This window comes from Chiloscyllium plagiosum, unplaced genomic scaffold (genome assembly GCF_037043375.1).
Source record: "Chiloscyllium plagiosum isolate Xiang-an unplaced genomic scaffold, Cpla_swu_hap1 HiC_scaffold_39, whole genome shotgun sequence".
Taxonomy (NCBI): Eukaryota; Metazoa; Chordata; class Chondrichthyes; order Orectolobiformes; family Hemiscylliidae; genus Chiloscyllium; species Chiloscyllium plagiosum.
Genome location: NW_028270177.1, coordinates 37,060,178 through 37,079,171, shown reverse-complemented (window position 1 = coordinate 37,079,171; position 18,994 = coordinate 37,060,178). Strand labels below are relative to the sequence as shown.

General features: G+C 46.0%; 1 pseudogene; it reads left to right on the top strand.

Moving 5' to 3' along the window:
• The first annotated feature begins 783 nt into the window (after positions 1–783).
• LOC148138662 (zona pellucida sperm-binding protein 3-like) lies at positions 784–13,901 on the top strand (annotated as a pseudogene).
• The last annotated feature ends 5,093 nt before the right edge of the window (positions 13,902–18,994 follow it).

Genomic DNA, 18,994 nt, shown 5'->3' with positions numbered 1-18,994 from the left:
TCCCCCAGCTTATATATACATATATATATATACATACACATACATATATATATATACATACATACACACACACACACATATACATACACCCCTCATATATACATAAAATAATAACAGAAAACAACTCCAAGGGGGGGGGGGGGAGAAAATTAAATCCCTCTCCCCACCCCCCATAATAATATTAAGCAATAAGGTAAGAAAAAAAAAGGGAGGGGATATAAACCAAAACGGGGGGGGAAGGCAGACCAACATCCATTATGTCCTACAGTTTATCTAAGAGAGTCCAAGAATTCCTTAGCCTTTTCTGGTGATCCAAAGTTATATACAGATCCTTCATGGTTAAAGCGTAACATCGCTGGGTAGCGTAAGGAGTACTGTACATTTAAGTCCCTTAAACGCTTCTTCGCCTCGTCGAATGCCTTCCTCTTTCGAACCAGAGCCGGGGAAAAGTCCTGAAATAGCATGATCTTGGATCCTTTGTAGATCATAGCTTGGGGGTCTTTTCCGAGATTTCTAGAGGCTTCTAGGAGTATCTGCCTCTCCCTGTAGCTCTGCAGCCGGAACAGGACCGGGCGTGGGCGCTGGTTCGAGCCGGGCCCGCGTATTGCTACCCGGTAGGCCCATTCCACCCTTACCTGGCCTGATCCAGCTTGCAGATTTAAAAGTTGTGGCAGCCACTGCTCCAGGAATGCTGTAAGCTGGCCTTCCTCTTCCCGTTCAGGAAGGCCCAGCAAACGAATATTTTTTCGACGACCTCGATTATCGAGGTTGTCAATATGATTTTCCAAGGTCCGGACTCGCTGCTCGAGAGTCCGGACCTGATCCACGGCCGATTGAGCGGTTGTCTCCGAGGTCGCGGCCTTTAGCTCCGCCCCTCCGACTCGGCGTTGAATTTCTTCAATTTCACGGTCGTGCTTCTGCAGCGCGGCCGAGAGCGACTCCCAACGATTCCTGGATTCGACGATAAAGGCATCAATCTTCGAGTCAAGCTTGGAAAGCATTTCTGCAAGGCTTGTTACTGTTGGTAAGTCCCCCGGGGCGGCTGTGGACGCCTCTGCTGCAGCTGGAGCGTGTGGGGGAGGGGTTCCTGCTTGCTGAGAGCTGCGGGCTCCCTTCCCTTTAGTCATTTTAACTTAGGATAGAGTTGCTTAAATATAATATTACACCACTAATTCAGTTACTAAACTATTATAAATGATTTATAAATGATTTGGTGAGCTTGGTAGGGGGTAGGTGACCCACTGTGCCCAAGTCTTGGGAGGAGCACTATAGACTCAGTCTTACTGGGTCGCCGCCATCTTGGATCCCCCTGCCCCTCCTATTCTAAGGACCTGCAAGTCCTGGACTGCTTCTGATATCAAATTCTAGCCACCCACAACTGGAGGAAGGACACCTCATCTTCCACCTTTAGGATCTTTCGGACCCTCCAACCTGATGAGATCAATGTGGTCTTTGCCAGTTCTGATCTCGTGTTCTTCCCCTCCCATCCCAGATCCAACTTTCTAACTCAGCACAGTCCTTTCTGAACTGTCCAACATGTCTATCATCTTTCCCACCTATCACCAGCAGCCCCCACCTTCATCTCCCTGTTGTATTCTCAGCTACCTTTCACCCAGCCCCACTCCCTCCCACTTATCTGTCTGTTGCCTTGGAGTCTCCTCCCACATTCCTGATGCTGAGCTTATTCTTGAAATGTTGACTCCCCTGTTCCTCAGATGCTGCCTGACTGGTTGTACTTTTCCAGCACCACATGGTTTGACTTGAGACCAGTAGTCATAATGGCATTAACCCTGAGGGGGGTAAATAAGTTCCATTTCAAGGCTCCAAAACAACCACTGAAAGCTAACTCTACTAATTCTGGTTCTGTGAGCTGGACTGCACCCGTTCAGGCTGCTGCTTTTATTCCAATTTCTTAAACAAACCCCAAGGCCTCATAAGCTGTTTACTTCACTGGTTACTAATAGACAGTTACCTGCCTTTGCCTCCAAGTTTCTTTTCAAAAACCAGGACAAAATATAATTCTTACATTGACAGTACTGTCACATGCTGGAGACCCTGGATGGAATTTACCCTCTGGACTAAAAGCAAGATACTGTGTAGCCTGTAAATCTGAAGCAAACCACACAATCCTGGGGTAAAACAAAGTGGTCTGGCAGCATTGGAGGAGATACTGTAAATTGAAACTTTATTGCTGGAACAGCGCAGCAGGTCAGGCAGCATCCAGGGAACAGGAGATTCGACGTTTTGGGCACAGGCCCTTCTTCAGGAGATACTGTAAACCTTACAAAAGTCACAACACATTCTCTTGCATTCTCGCTGGCGGCATAGCAGAGCAGTGGTTAGCATTACTGCATCATCGCACCAGGGACCTGGGTTCGATCCCCGCATTGGCCAATGATCTGTGTGGAGTTCTCCCTCCATCTGTCTGGGTTTCCTCCCACAATACAACAACTAACATGAAAGCAGATGACCTCAGGGTGTGGTTAGGAACATGGGACTGGGATACCATAGCAATTACAGAAACCTGCCTGTGATAGATTGGACTGGCAGCTTGAAGTTCCACAATACAAACGTGACAGGAAGGGAGGCAAGAGAGGAGGGGGAGTGATGTTTTTGACGAGGGATATCGTTGCAGCTGTACTCTGGGAGGGTATTCTTGGGAATACATCCAGGGAAGTTGTTTGGGTTGAACTGAGAAATAAGGAAGGGATGATCACCTCATTGGGATTGTATTATAGACCCCCCAATAGTCAGAGGGAAATTGAGAAACAAACTTGTAAGGAGATCTGAGTTATCTGTAAGAATAATAGGGTAGTTATGGTAGGGGATCTTAACTTGCCAAACATAGACTGAGACTGTCATAGTGTTAAGGGTTTAGATGGAGAGAAATTTTTGAAGTGTGTACAAGAAAATTTGTTGATTCATTATGTCGATGAACCGACTAGAGAAGTTGCAAAACGTGACTACTCTTGGGAAATAAGGCAGGGCAGGTGACTGAGGTGTCAGTGGGGGAGCATTTTGGGGCCAGCGATGATAATTCTATTAAGTTTTTAATAGTGATAGAAAAGGATAGACCATATCTAAATGTTGAAGTTCTAAATTGGAGAAAGGCCAATTTTGACGGTATTAGGCAAGAACTTTCAAAAGCCGATTGGAGGCAGATGTTTGCAGGTAAAGGGACGGCTGGAAAATGGGAAGCCTTCAGAAATGAGATAACACGAATCCAGAGAAAGTATATTCCTGTCAGGGTGAAAGGGAAGGCTGGTCGGTGTAGGGAATGCTGGATGACTAAAGAAATTGTGGGTTTGGTTAAGAAAAAGAAGGAAGCATATGTCAGGAATAGACAGGAGAGATTAATGAATACTTAGAAGAGTATAAAGGTGGTAGGAATATACTTAAGAGAGAAATCAGGAGGGCAAAAAGGCGACATGAGCTAGCTTTGGCAAATAGAATTAAGGAGAATCCAAAGAGTTTTTACAAATACATAAAGGACAAAAGGGTATCTAGGGAGAGAACTGGGCCCCTCAAAGTACAGCAAGGCGACCTTTGTGTGGAGCCGCAGGAGACCGGGGAGATACTAAACTAATATTTTGCATCAGTATGTACTGTGGAAAAGGACTTGGATGATATAGAATATAGGGAAATAGATGGTGACATCTTGAAAAATGTCCATATTACAGAGGAAGAAGTGCTGGATGTCTTGAAATGGATAAATCACCAGGACCTGATCAGGTGTTCCCCAGAATTTTGTGGGAAGCTAGGGAAGTGATTGCTGGACACCTTGTAACCTCAATAGTCACAGGTGAGTTGCTGGAAGACTGAAGGTTGGCTAACGTGGTGCCACTGTTTAAGAAGGGTGGTAAGGACAAGCCAAGGAACTATAGACCAGTGAGCCTGATGTTGGTGGTGGGCAGGTTGTTGGAGGGAATCCTAAGGGACAGGACGTACATGTATTTGGAAAGGCAAGGACTGATTAGGAATAGTCAACATGGCTTTGTGCGTGGGGAATCATGTCTCACAAACTTGATTGAGTTTTTTGAAGAAGTAACAAAGAGGATTGATGAGGGCAGAGCAGTAGATGTGATTGAGATGGACTTCACTGAGGTGTTTGACAAGATTCCCCATGGGAGACTGGTTAGCAAAGTTAGATCTCATGGAATACAGGGAGAACTCGCCATTTGGATACAGAACTGGCTCAAAGGTAGAAGACAGAGGGTGGTGGAGCGTTGTTTTTCAGACTGGCGGCCTGTGACCAGTGGAGTGCCACAAGGATCAGTGGTGGGTCCTCTACTTTTTGTCATTTTTATATAAATGATTTGAATGTGAACATAGGAGGTATCGTTAGTAAGTTTGCAGATGACACCAAAATTGGTGGTGTAGTGAGCTGCGGAGGAGGTTACCATGATCCAATGTGATTGGGTCATGTCGATTTCACCAGTTTCCTCATTTCCCCTCCTCCCAGCTCTACCCCATCCCATTTATCTTGAGGGCATCCCCTCATTCCTGATGAAGAGCTTGTGCATGAAGCATTGTCTCTCTTGTTCCTCAGATGCTGCCTGACCGGCTGTACCTTTCCAGCAACTCACTTTCTGACTCTGATCTCCAGCATCTGCAGTCCTCACTTTCTCCCAACTGAGCACGTGCACCGAGAAATTGTAAATGGAGTTCAATGTAGATCAGAATGAGGTGTTACTTATTGGGAAGTCACATCAAGGTAGGAGTTTCATGATGAATGTTCGGGCCTTAAGGAGTGTAGTGGAACAGAGGGACCTTGGAGTTCAGGTGTATGGTTCTCTGAAAGTGGAGTCACGGGTAGACAGGGCGGTGAAGGCAGCTTTTGACACACTGGCCTTCATCAGTCAGGGCATTGAGTAGAGATGTTGGGAAGTTATGTTGCAGTTATACAGAATGGTGACGAGGCCTGCACTTGGAGTATTGTGTTCAGTTTTGGTCACCTTGCTGTAGGAAAGATGTTATTAAACAGGATAGAGTGCAGAAGGAATTTACAAGGATGTTGCCAGGACTCCGGGTCTGAGTTGGAGTGAGAGGTTACACAAGCTCAGACGTTTTTCTTTAGAGCAAAGGAGCCTGGGGTGGGAATCTTATGGAAGTGTAAAAGATCAAGAAAGGCATGGATGGGATGAATGTGCTCAGTCTTTTTCCCGGGGTTGAGGAGTCAAGGACTAGAGGGCACCAGTTTAAGGTTAGAGGGGAGAGAATGAAAGGGAATTGAGGGGCAATGATTTCACACAGAGGGAGGTCCGCATATGGAATAGGAAGCGAGCAGAGGTGGTTGAGGCAGGTACATAAACAACGTTCAAAGTGCATTTGGACAAATTCATGGATAGGAAAGGATTAGAAGGCTGTGGGCCATGTACAGGGAAATGGGGTTACTGGGGATGGACATTTTCATAGGCAAGGACCAATTTGCCAAGGGGAGTAGGTTCCACAATTTCCCCACCCTCAATGATGGGGGAACCCAGCACAAAGGATAAGGCTGAAACATTTGCAACAACCTGCAGCCAGTAATCTCCAAAGGGCCAATCCATTGTAGTCCCCAGCATCACCGATACCTGTCTTCAGTCAGAACTATTGACTCCATGTGACAAACAGCTGCAGACATTAGATACTGTGACGCCAATGCACCCTGACTAACATTGTGGGAATAAGGTGAAAAGAGCTGTGATCCTGAACGTGCCATGTCCCTATCCATTGTTCCAGTACAGCTACAACTGCAGCATCTACCTGGAAATGGAGAAAATTGCCCAGTAGTGTCCTGTTGACAAAATGTGGGATAAATCCAACCTTGCCAATTACTCCCCCACCAATCCACTCTCAATCACAAGCGAAGTGTTGGAAAGTTTTGTCAACAGTGTTATCAAGGCACATGTCCTCCACACTAAACTGTTCACTGATGCTCAGTCTGTGTTCCACCAGGGCTACCCAGCTCCCGATCTCAGTACAGCTTGGTCAAAATGAGTAAAAGAGCTGAACTTAAGAGGGGAAGTGAAGGTGACTGCTTGAAGACCAAGCAGAATTTGATTGAACAATTTACCAAGGAGTCCTCAGAAAATTGGACTCAGTGGGATTAGAAAAAGCTCTTTGCTGGTTGGAGTCCTGCCCTGCACAAAGAAAGATGGTTCTGGTTATCAATGCTCAATCACCACATTCCCAGGACATCTCTGCCAGAGTTCCTCAAGGTACTCTCTTAGAAACAACCATGTCAACTGCTCCATCAAAGACCTTCCCTCCATCAGAATGTCAGAAGTGGGGATGTTTGCTCATGATTGCCCATTGTTCAGCCCCATTGACAACGTCACAGATACTGAAACAGTCCCTGTTCAAATGCAGCAAGACCTGAACAACATTCACATTCAGAACACACAACTGTCAGGCAATGACCGTCTCCAACAAGGGAAAATCTCACTGTCATACCATGACAGTCTCCATGACATTCCCATTGCACAATCCCTCACTATTAAACATCCTGTGGCTTCTCTGCCTCGGCTGGGATTTGTTGCCTGTCCCTAATTGCCCTTGATTTGATTGGTTTACTCAGCTATTTCAGAATCAGCGATATTGCTGTGGGTCTGGAGTCACATTTCGGCCAGACCATGTCAAGATGGTAGATTCCCTTCCCTAATGGGAATTGTGAATGATAAAAGATTAGTTTCACAGTCACAATTACTAAGATTAGATATTCGCAAAAAAGATAGAACACAAAATTCCATCAGTGACTACAATGAGATTTGAGCCCCAGCCTCAGATGATTAACCTGACTCACTGAATTCCTGTCTCAGTAACTCTACCATTATGTCCACCCATCTGTAGACAGAAGCCTGAGCCTGAGACAGATAGCTCAGTGATAGCCATTAGTGTCAAGGAATCAGGAGTTTAATTAACATAGAATCCCTGCAGTGTGGAAACAGGCCGTTCAGTCCAACAAGTCCATACTGACCCTCTGAAAAGTAAGCCACCCAGACCCATCCCCTTACTTTACATTTACCCATGACTAATGCACCTAACCTAATCATCCCTGAACACAATGGTCCATTTAGCATAGCCAGTTAACTTAACCTGCACATCGAGTCATAGAGATGTACAGCTTGGAAACAGATCCTTCGGTCCAACTCATCCATGCTGACCAGATATCCCAACCCAATCTAGTCCCACCTGCCAGCACCCAGCCCATATCCCTCCAAACCCTTCTTATTCATATACACATCCAAATGCCTTTTAAATGTTACAATTGTACCAGTCTCCACCACTTCCTCTGGCAGCTCATTCCATACATGTACTACCCTCTGTGTGGAAACGTTGTCGCTAGGGTCTCCTTTATATCTTTCCCATCTCACCTTAAACCTATGCCCTCTAGTTCTGGACTCCCCACCCCAGGGAAAAGACTTTGTCTATTTACCCTATCCATGCCCCTCATGATTTTATAAACTTCTATAAGGTCGCTCCAGGGAAAACAGTCCCATCCTATTCAGCCTCTCCCTGTAGCTCAAATCCACCAAAGCTGGCAACATCCTTGTAAATCTTTTCTGAACCCTTTCAAGTTTCACAACATCTTTGCGGTCGGAAGGAGACCAGAATTGCACGCAATATTCCAACAGTGGCCTAACCAATGTCCTGTACAGCCGCAACATGACCTCCCAACTCCTGTACTCAATACTCTGACCAATAAAGGAAAGCATACCAAACGCCTTCTTCACTATCCTATTCTACCGAAGACTCCACTTTCAAGGAGCTATGAACCTGCACTCCAAGGTCTCTGTTCAGCAACACTCCCTCGGACCTTACCATTAAGTGTCTAAGTCCTGTTAAAATTTGCTTTGCCAAAATGCATCACCTCACATTTATCTAAATTAAACTCCATCTGCCACTTCTCAGCCCATTGGCCCATCTGATCAAGATCCCGTTGTAATCTGAGGTAACCCTCTTTGCTGTCCACTACACCTCCAATTTTGGTGTCATCTGCAAACTTACTAACTATACCTTGTATGCTCACATTCAAATCATTTATACAAATGATGAAAAGTAGTGGACCCAGCATCGATCCTTATGGCACACCATTGGTCACAGACCTCCACTCTGAAAAGCAATCCTCCACCACTACCCTATGTTTTCTACTTTCCAGCCAGTTCTGTATCCAAATCTCTGTATTCTATGAGATCTAACCTTGCTGACCAGTCATCCATGAGGAACCTTGTTGAATGCCTTACTGAAGTTCATATCAATCATGCCCACTACTCTGCCCTCATCAATCCTCTTTGTTACTTCTTCAACAAACTCAATCAAGTACATGAGACATGATTTCCCACGCACAAAGCCATGCTAACTATCCATAATCAGTCTTTGGCTTACCAAATACATGTGAATCCTGTCCCTCAGGATTCCCTCCAACAACTTGCCCACCACTGATGTCAGGCTCACCGGTCTATATTCCCTGGGTTTTCCTTCGCACCTTTCTTAAATCATGACAATGTGTTAGCCAACCTCCAATCTTCCAGTACCTCACCTGCAACTATCAATGATAGAAATATCTCAGTAAGGGGCCCAGTAATCATTTCCCTAGCTTCTCCGAGATCGAAGGGACACCTGATTAGCTCCTAGGGATTTATCCATCTTTATCTAGAATCATACAATCCCTACAAAATGGAAACAGGCCATTTGGCCCAACAAGTCCACACTGACCTTCTGAAAGATAACCCACCCAGACTCATTCCCCTCCCCTACTCCCCTATTACTCTACAAGTCCCCTCACTAATGCATCTAACTTACACATCCCTGAGGAAAGTTTGCATGGCCAATCCACCGAACCTGCACATCTTTAGACAGTGGCAGGAAACCAGAGCACCCAGAGTAATCCCACACAGACACAAGGAGAGTGTGCAAACCCCACACAGAGAGGTGCCCGAGACTGGAATCAAACCCCTGTCCCTGGTGTAGTGCTAACCAATGTGCCACCATGCTGCCCCATCTTCCCTTTTAGAGTGAATGTAAAATTCTCTGAACACCCCACACCTGCATCTACCCATCACCAACCCAGCTGCCTTGCCCCCAACCCCAAGGCATCTATCTATCGCAATCCGAGCTTCCTTGCCCCCACCCCTAACCTTCTATTTATCTCTAAGCCCCCTTTCCCAATCCACAATCCTGATGAAGGGCTTATACCTGAAACCGACTCTCCTGCTCCTCAGATGCTGCATGACCTGCTGTGCTTTTCCAGGGCCACACACTTTGACTGTGACCTCCAGAATCTGCAGCCCTCACTTTCTCCCTCAACACCATCCCCCAACAAACTCCACCAGAGCAAGGTCAGTGTGGGACGCGACATGAGCTTCCTCTGCTCATTGTCACTGAACAGACTGCTGTCTCTACACTTTTAAACTAAATGTATAGCTACACTGTTTACATCAAACACTTTCAATCCAGGGACATCCCTGAGTTAGAAACAGAGTAAAAGATTCTACTCTTTCCAACTGAAACAAAATCTTCCTCTTTTCTTGAAAACGGGAAGGAAAGCTGTCCCCATCAAAGGTTCCCAGGACAGAGACAGCACGCGGTGAAATACAGAGTAAAACTGCCTCGAGTCTATGAATGAAAAGGAAATTGAAAGTAAAGCTGTCCCTGCATTGTCCCGATCAAACACTCCCCAGACAGGGACATGACAAGTTAACATGCAGAATAATGCATCTTCCATATTGACTCCATCAAACACTTACAGGGGGAGGTGTAGTATAAGGTCAATCCCTTTGTTCTACCCAAACCCCATCCTCAGACAATCTCTCCGTGGGTCTCACTATCAGTCCCTCGGGTGAGGGAGGGAGGCAGGACCCAGCAGACACCCCCTGGATCAATGAGCTACTTGTATCCATGGGGCCTTTTTTTTCACAAAGTGCTCCCTCCTGTGTTTTTTTTTCTTTTTCTTTTTTTTCTTTTTCTTAGACACAAAGTGCTCCCTCCTGTGTATTTTTTCCCCCCTCCTTTCTTTTTTTAACCCCCACACTACCACCTAAGTGCGGTAGTGCTTATTTTATCCCCAGCACCCATGGTGTGTGTGTGCAGGTGGGAGACACAGTGAAAGACACAAAGTGCACGAATCTTTATTCAATTTCCACCACCAGGAAGATAGGAAAACACCCGGGTGGCCAGTGACAAGCACTGCCCTTCACATCAGTGGGCAGTGCTGTGTGATCAAAACAGTGAAGGGGAGGGTAGGGACTAAATCAAAATAGAATTGGAGGGAGAAATGATGCACTCCAGTCCCTGCGGTGCCCACCTCTGTCCATTCCTTTTTTTTTTAGTGAAGGACACAAAGTGCACCAATCTTTATTCAAATTCCACCACCAGGAGGATAGGAAAACACCCGGGTGGCCAGTGACAAGCACTGCCCTTCACATCAAAGGGCAGTGCTGTGTGATCAAAAACAGTGATGGATCTTCTGTTTATCTTTTTTTTATTTTTTTTTATTTTTTTTTTCTTTTTATTTCTTCCCCCACACTACCACCTAAGTGTGGTAGTGCTTATTTTATCCCCAGCACCCATGGTGTGTGTGTGCAGCTGTGAGACACAGTGAGAGACACAAAGTGCACGAATCTTTATTCAATTCCCACCACCAGGAAGATAGGAAAACACCAGGGTGGCCAGTGACAAACACTGCCCTTCACATCAGTGGGCAGTGCTGTGTGATCAAAACAGTGAAGGGGAGGGTAGGGACTAAATCAAAATAGAATTGGAGGGAGAAATGATGCACTCCAGTCCCTGCGGCGCCCACCTCTATCCATTTTTTTTTTTTCTTCTTCTAACCCCCACACTACCACCTAAGTGCGGTAGTGCTTATTTTTTCCCCAACTATATGGTTATATATTTTTTTTTAATTTTTTTTTTTTTTTTTTAAATTTTATCCCCAGCACCCATGGTGTGTGTGCAGGTGGGAGACACAAAGTGCACCAATCTTTATTCAATTTCCACCACCAGGAAGATAGGAAAACACCAGGGTGGCCAGTGTCAAGCACTGCCCTTCACATCAAGGGACAGTGCTGTGTGATCAAAACAGTGAAGGGGAGGGTAGGGACTAAATCAAAATAGAATTGGAGGGAGAAATGATGCACTCCAGTCCCTGCGGCGCCCACCTCTATCCATGGGGCCTTCACCATGAGACCTTGTGGAGCTGAATTCAGTCAGCTGACAGCACAGCAGCTCACAGCCACTCCTATTGGTCCAAATGAAATAGGCCCTCGTGGTAATAACTCAATGAGTTCAGTCATTGGTGGAAATTGTAGAGATTGGGGCTGGTTGATTGGTTCAATGTTGCAGCGTCTGGTCACATTGGTGTCAGGTGAGTGCAGGTTGTGTGTATAAAAGGAGCTGGTTGGGGGTGTGTGGGGATGGTTGTGTTGTTTAGGATCATGGGTGATTTTGTAGTGAGGGGTTTGTTCCCTTTGTTGGTGTTAGTTGGAGCTGTTTGTTGCTCTGAAACATGGCAACAGTTTCTGAGCCAGAGCTTTCCACGGACAATAGTGAGAGCCAGCCCTGTTCCTGAGAGAGTGCCTCCTCATGGGGGTCCCATTGGTTCTAGTTTCCGAATGTCTGAGGTTGGGAGTGTGTCCCCACTGCAGACTGTGATGGTGCAGTGTGGAGAGCACAACCTGCTGGTTAGGGCCCAGCTGGATTTATTTGGAACCAGGCACCTGGTTAAAGCTGCTGACCTGACCCTGGGGAGAGCAGGTTGTCGTCCAACCAGAGTGTTCCCTGAGAACCAGACTGTCCTCTTTGACTATGGGCTGCATGAGTGCGGCAGCAGATTACAGGTAATGGGGGTTGTTTAAACTTGTTGGAAGCTTGGGCTGCAGAAGGTTCCTGGCTGAGAGACCATTAATCTTGAGAAGGACCATTCTCCTGCTTTCTCAAATCCTCAGTCCAGGTTCCTCTCCTGGATTGTCTGTACCTGAACTGTTCTCTATCTCTAGCCTTGTGCTCCATTCTCATTGGTTTAGAATCCCCTGATTACAGGGGTTGTTCTGTTACAATGTATGTTTTGTCAGTATGAATTGGGTATCATGTGGTGATTTGTGGGTGATGTTTTGATACTATGAACATTCTCCAAGTTTAGTTGTGACCTTCTAAAGTGTGATTTCTTTTTGTGATAGTGATTCTCTTCTCCAATAGTGAGGTCACAGGAACATAACTCATCGCAGCATGGCGTGTGGCTAGTTTGAGGGGAAAGTAGTTCCATTCCCATAAGGCAAATTGACTTGATTCCCTCCCACTGGGGGCTAGTTTATGAATAAACTGACTCTCCTCCTTGAGCTCTACATTTGACCTGTTGGAAAGTCTTTTTTATTTAATACTAGTAAATTGTTGTTTCCTCTACTCTTGTGTCTCCTTTCTATTAATCTCTCGGTATTCTGCTAGCAATCTCTGCTCACAATCTGGAGGTTTCCTGATAACATCGAGAGTTGATGTCGGAAAGATCCCTGCAGCCTTGTTCCTGTGTTAACAATCACCATTTTTTAAAATTAGATTACTTAGTGTGGAAACAGGCCCTTGGGCCCAACAAGTCCATGTTGAAGGGTGATGTACCCAGACCCATTCCCCTACATTTACCCCTTCACCTAACATTCGGGGCAATTTAGCATGGCCAATTCACCTAACCTGCACACTTTTGGGATTGTGGGAGGAAACCCACGCAGACACAGGGAGAAGGAGCAAACTCAGTTGCCTGAGGTGGGAATTGAACCTGGGTCTTTGGTGCTGTGAGGCAGCAGTGCTAACCACCATGTCCCTGTTCCATCAATATTTATCTCTAACTCTGCCTGGGAGCCCAACACATCTCTTTAACCAACATTCGCATCAGGAATTCCCATCCTGATATTTGGCATTATGTAATACATTAAGTTGATCCTAAATGACTAACCCCTGAACTCTTGCACTTGAATACTGGTCTCTCCAGCTTGGTGTGGGAAAGCAGTCTCCTGGTCCTGAGCCTGTCGCGCTCCCTAAAGCGTTGTCACAATGGGACGGTGTCATTGTAAACACTGTCGATCCTTCTCATTTCAGATTAGCCTCTCATTCTTTAACCTGGTGTCTTACAGATGACTGAAGATTTCCTGGTCTACACAACCCACCTGACCCACATCCCAAACTATCCTGGATCTGTCATTGTGAGAACCAATGGTGCTGTTGTTCCCATTGAATGTCGTTATTTGAGGTGAGACTCTTTACTCGATTGTCAGTACGATCCCCTGCTGTTGTCTGACACTGTCCTAAAATGGCTGCCCTGTCTCCCTCCCCCAGGAAGGGCAATGTGAGCAGCAATCCCATCAAGCCCACCTGGATCCCGTTCAGCTCCACCAGGTCTGGAGAAGGGCATCTGTCATTTTCCCTGCGTCTAATGAATGGTATGTGATGGGTGGCTGGGGAGGGATCTCCTGGTGTCTCTCTCTGAGTTGTACCCACTGGCTCCAACCCTTGTCTCGCTGTACTTCAGGTGACTGGCTGACAGAGCGCACTTCCACTGTCTACTCCCTCGGAGACCTCATTCACATTGAGGCATCTGTTTCAATGGCCAACCATGTGCCCCTGAAGCTGTACATTGATCGCTGTGTAGCTACACTGAGCCCAGACAAGGACTCCACCCCGAGATACAGCATCATTGACTACAATGGGTAAGGAGCTCTCTGCTTTCTCCAGCTGCTCCCACCTCAATGACTTCACTCCATTCACTTCATGGCCCTTTGTCCATCTGCAGTTGCCTCCTGGACAGCAAAGCTGAGGACTCCTTTTCAACCTTTGTGTTGCCGAGAGACGGGTGGGAGCCAGACAAGCTCCGGTTTGACCTGGATGCCTTCCGTTTCTATGGAGATGAGCGATCCTTGGTAAGATGAAGCTGCTGATGTGCTTCTCCACCCTGGAGAGGGAGTCACTAAACACTGACTTGTTCTGTCCCTCAGATGTTCATCACCTGTCACCTGAGAGTTGCTGCAGTGGATCAGGGAGATTCCAGGAATAAAGCTTGTACTTTCCAGAAGCTGCAGAATATGTAAGTTCCCTCTCCCTGTCCCTCAGGGATGTTGTTGTTGGGAGAGGTGATGCACCATGTGGTTGATGGGCTGTTTCTCTTGTTTAGTTGGACCCCATTGGAGGAGTCAGACAGTGACATTTGTGCCTGTTGCCATGTGGGGAATTGTGGGAGCACAAGAGAGATCCTGATCCCTTTCAGAGGAAGGAGAGACCTTGGTGCTGAACCTGGTAGGACAGTGACCCTCTAGATGTTGGGGATCTCCCCTCACCCCCCTCCCTTCCTTGACTGGGCTGTTTGATGTTTCAGAGAGTGAAGCTGGATTGAAGTGGGAGGGGGAGGCCTCACTTGGCCCCCTGATCATCCTGGATACTGAGCTGACCAACCTGCCAACTCAGCCCCTGACTGAGGGTGACAGAAAGTTGCAGGAGAGGTCTCCAAGCGGTGAGTTGGCTGCCTGCTAGTTTCCCTTTCTGTCCCTGTTTTCCCTCTGTAACCATTGGTTTCTCCTTGTTTTGTAGGTGTGGAGTCAGTGCTGGTTTTGATGGTGGTCCTGACTGTGACAGCTGTCTGTCTGATCTCTGCTTCATTGCTGGCCTTGTTCCTGTACAGGAGACACAAGCAAACACCCATCAACTGGTGATTGGAATAGACAATAAAGCAGTGATTCATGGTGTCTTCTCTCTGGACCTGGTTTGTTTCATCATTCTTAGTTTAAACCATCCCTGGGTACAATCCCTGAGTTGAGCCTCTCCAATCCCTGAACTGAGCTTTCTGATTGATTGGGTTATGCAAGATATGTTTGCTGCTTTCAGGGAGTACAGGGGATTGATGACCACCTTGGAAAGGGGCTTTCCATTCTGATTAAATCACTGTTTGCAGAATGTGCTGGAAGAACTGCTCAGATGTGGCAGTGTCTGAGGGAGGAACAGCTGGTGTTTCTAGTCTGTTTAGATTCTCTTCAGCAGTGTCCAGGTGCGTTCCCAATGTTACCATCTCCCGGTGTGTGGCCAGTCCTGTTGTCAGTGTCCTGTTTTCCCTCGGAATACTGAAATCTACAGTATTCAGTTTTCAAACTGATGGGCTGAATGTTATCCTGTCCCTAAATCATCAAACTAAATGTCCGGAAAGGTATCTGCTCAGTCAAATGCTGAGAACCCCATTTGGAATATTGATTACTCTTGTTCTATTCTTTGAGGTGAATTTGTTCGACTGTGCTCTCTCATCTAGAACAGGGGATGTAGTTTCAGCCATCTAGGACTACCTGCTCTTTAATCTTGAAATTTTTCAAGATGTCACCATCTCGTTCCCCATTTTCCACCTTCCATCTTGTCCTCCACAGTAAACACTGAACTGTTCTTGCTCCACATGGGAGTACAACATGTTAACAATAGTCATCAATGAAATGGAGGGCAAGATGTGTAATGGTGGCAGTGTAGCTGTGGAAGAGGATCTGTTCCATGTACCAGACAGAGGCAGGCATAGCTGTGGTCCATGCAGGTGCCCATGGCTACCCCTTTGGTCTGACAGTTGGTTCCACCAACCAACCCCACCACCCTGTGGCTGAACATTCCAAATCCCCTCCTATTCTAAGGACATGCAAGTCCTGGACTACTTCTGCTACCAAATTCTAGCCACCCACAACTGGGGGAAGGACACCTCATCTTCCACCTTTAGGATCTTTCAGACCCTCCAACCTGATGAGATCAATGTGGACTTTGCCAGTTCTGATCTCGTGTTCTTCCCCTCCCATCCCAGATCCAACTTGCTAACTCAGCACAGTCCTTTCTGAACTGTCCATGTCTATCTTTCCCAGCTATCACCAGCTGCCCCCACCTTCATCTCCCTGTTGTATTCCCAGCTACCTTTCACCCAGCCCCACTCCCTCCCTCTCATTTGTCTGTTGCCTTGGAGTCTCCTTCCACATTCCTGATGCTGAGCTTATTCTTGAAATGTTGACTCCCCTTTTCCTCAGATGCTGCCTGACTGGCTGAACTTTTTCCAGCACCACATGGTTTGACTCGAGACCAGTAGTCATAATGGCATAAACCTGGAGAGGGGGGGTAAATAAGTTCCATTTCAAGGCTCCAAAACAACCACTGAAAGCTAACTCTACTAATTCTGGTTCTGAGAGCTGGACTGCACCTGTTCAGGCTGCTGCTTTTATTCCAATTTCTTAAACAAACCCCAAGGCCTCATAAGCTGTTTCCTTCACTGGTTACTAATAGACAGTTACCTGCCTTTGCCTCCAAGTTTCTTTTCAAAAACCAGGACAAAATATAATTCTTACATTGACAGTACTGTCACATGCTGAAGACTCTGGAAGGAATTTACCCTCTGGACTAAAAGCAAGATACTGCGCAGCCTGGAAATCTGAAGCAAACCACACAATCCTGGGGAAAAACAACATGGTCTGGCAGCATTGGAGGAGAGATACTGCAAACCTTTCAAAAGTCACACTCAACACAAAACATGAACTGTGTTTCCACACACTCTGCGAAGATTTCTCTTGCATTCTCGCTGGCGGCATAGTTGTGCAGTGGTTAGCATTACTGCATCATCGCACCAGGGACCTGGGTTTGATCCCAGCATTGGCCAATGATCTGTGTGGAGTTCTCCCTCCATCTGTGTGGGTTTCCTCCCACAATACAACAACTAACAACAGGAAAGCCGATGACCTCAGGGTGTGGTTAGGAACATGGGACTGTGATACCATAGCAATTACAGAAACCTGCCTCAGTGATAGATTGGACTGGCAGCTTGAAGTTCCACAATACAAACGTGACAGGAAGGGAGGCAAGAGAGGAGGGGGGGGAAGTGATGTTTTTGACGAGGGATATCATTGCAGCTGTACTCTGGGAGGGTATTCTTGGGAATACATCCAGGGAAGTTGTTTGGGTTGAACTGAGAAATAAGAAAGGGATGATCACCTCATTGGGATTGTATTATAGACCCCCCAATAGTCAGAGGGAAATTGAGAAACAAACTTGTAAGGAGATCTGAGTTATCTGTAAGAATAATAGGGTAGTTATGGTAGGGGATTTTAACTTGCCAAACATAGACTGAGACTGTCATAGTGTTAAGGGTTTAGATGGAGAGAAATTTTTGAAGTGTGTACAAGAAAATTTGTTGATTCATTATGTCGATAAACCGACTAGAGAAGTTACAAAACGTGACTACTCTTGGGAAATAAGGCAGGGCAGGTGACTGAGGTGTCAGTGGGGGAGCATTTTGGGGTCAGTGACCATAATTCTATTAAGTTTTTAATAGTGATGGAAAAGGATAGACCATATCTAAATGTTGAAGTTTTGAATTGGAGAAAGGCCAATTTTGACGGTATTAGGCAAGAACTTTCAAAAGCCGATTGGGGGCAGATGTTTGCAGGTAAAGGGTCGGCTGGAAAATGGGAAGCCTTCCGAAATGAGATAACAAGAATCCAGAGAAAGTATATTCCTGTCAGGGTGAAAGGGAGGCTGGTAGGTGTAGGGAATGCTGGATGACTAAAGAAATTGAAGGTTTGGTTAAGAAAAAGAAGGAAACATATGTCAGGAATAGATAGGATAGATCAATGAATCCTTAGAAGAGTATAAAGGTGGTAGGAATATACTTAAGAGAGAAATCAGAAGGGCAAAAAGGGGACATGAGCTAGCTTTGGCAAATAGAATTAAGGAGAATCCAAAGGGTTTTTACAAATACATAAAGAACAAAAGGGTATCTCGGGAGAGAACTGGGCCCCTCAAAGATCAGCAAGGCGACCTTTGTGTGGAGCCGCAGGAGACCGGGGAGATACTAAACTAATATTTTGCATCAGTATGTACTGTGGAAAAGGACTTGGATGATATAGAATGTAGGGAAATAGATGGTGACAACTTGAAAAATGTCCATATTACAGAGGAAGAAGTGCTGGATGTCTTGAAATGGATAAATCACCAGGACCTGATCAGGTGTTCCCCAGAATTTTGTGGGAAGCTAGGGAAGTGATTGCAGGACACCTTGTAACCTCAATAGTCACAGGTGAGTTGCTGGAAGACTGAAGGTTGGCTAACGTGGTGCCACTGTTTAAGAAGGGTGGTAAGGACCAGCCAAGGAACTATAGACCAGTGAGCCTGACATTGGTGGTAGGCAAGTTGTTGAAGGGAATCCTAAGGGACAGGACGTACATGTATTTGGAAAGGCAAGGACTGATTAGGAATAGTCAACATGGCTTTGTGCGTGGGAAATCATGTCTCACAAACTTGATTGAGTTTTTTGAAGAAGTAACAAAGAGGATTGATGAGGGCAGAGCAGTAGATGTGATTGAGATGGACTTCAGTGAGGTGTTTGACAAGATTCCCCATGGGAGACTGGTTAGCAAAGTTAGATTTCATGGAATACAGGGAGAACTCACCATTTGGATACAGAACTGGCTCAAAGGTAGAAGACAGAGGGTGGTGGAGGGTTGTTTTTCAGACTGGAGGCCTGTGACCAGTGGAGTGCCACAAGGATCGGTGGTGGGTCCTCTACTTTTTGTCATTTATATAAATGATTTGAATATGAGCATACAAGGTATAGTTAGTAAGTTTGCTAATGACTCCAAAATTAGAGGTGTAGTGGACAGCAAAGAGGGTTACCTCAGATTACAACTGGATCTTGATCAGATGGGCCAATGGGCTGAGAAGTGGCAGATGGAGTTTAATTTAGATAAATGTGAGGTGATGCATTTTGGCAAAGCACATTTTAACAGGACTTAGACACTTAATGGTAAGGTCCTAGGGATTGTTGCTGAACAGAGACCTTGGAGTGCAGGTTTATAGCTCCTTGAAAGTGGAGTCTTTGGTAGAATAGGATAGTGAAGAAGGCATTTGATATGCTTTCCTTTATTGGTCAGAGTATTGAGTACAGGAGTTGGGAGATCATGTTGCGGCTGTACAGGACATTGGTTAGACCACTGTTGGAATATTGCGTGCAATTCTGGTCTCCTTCCTACCG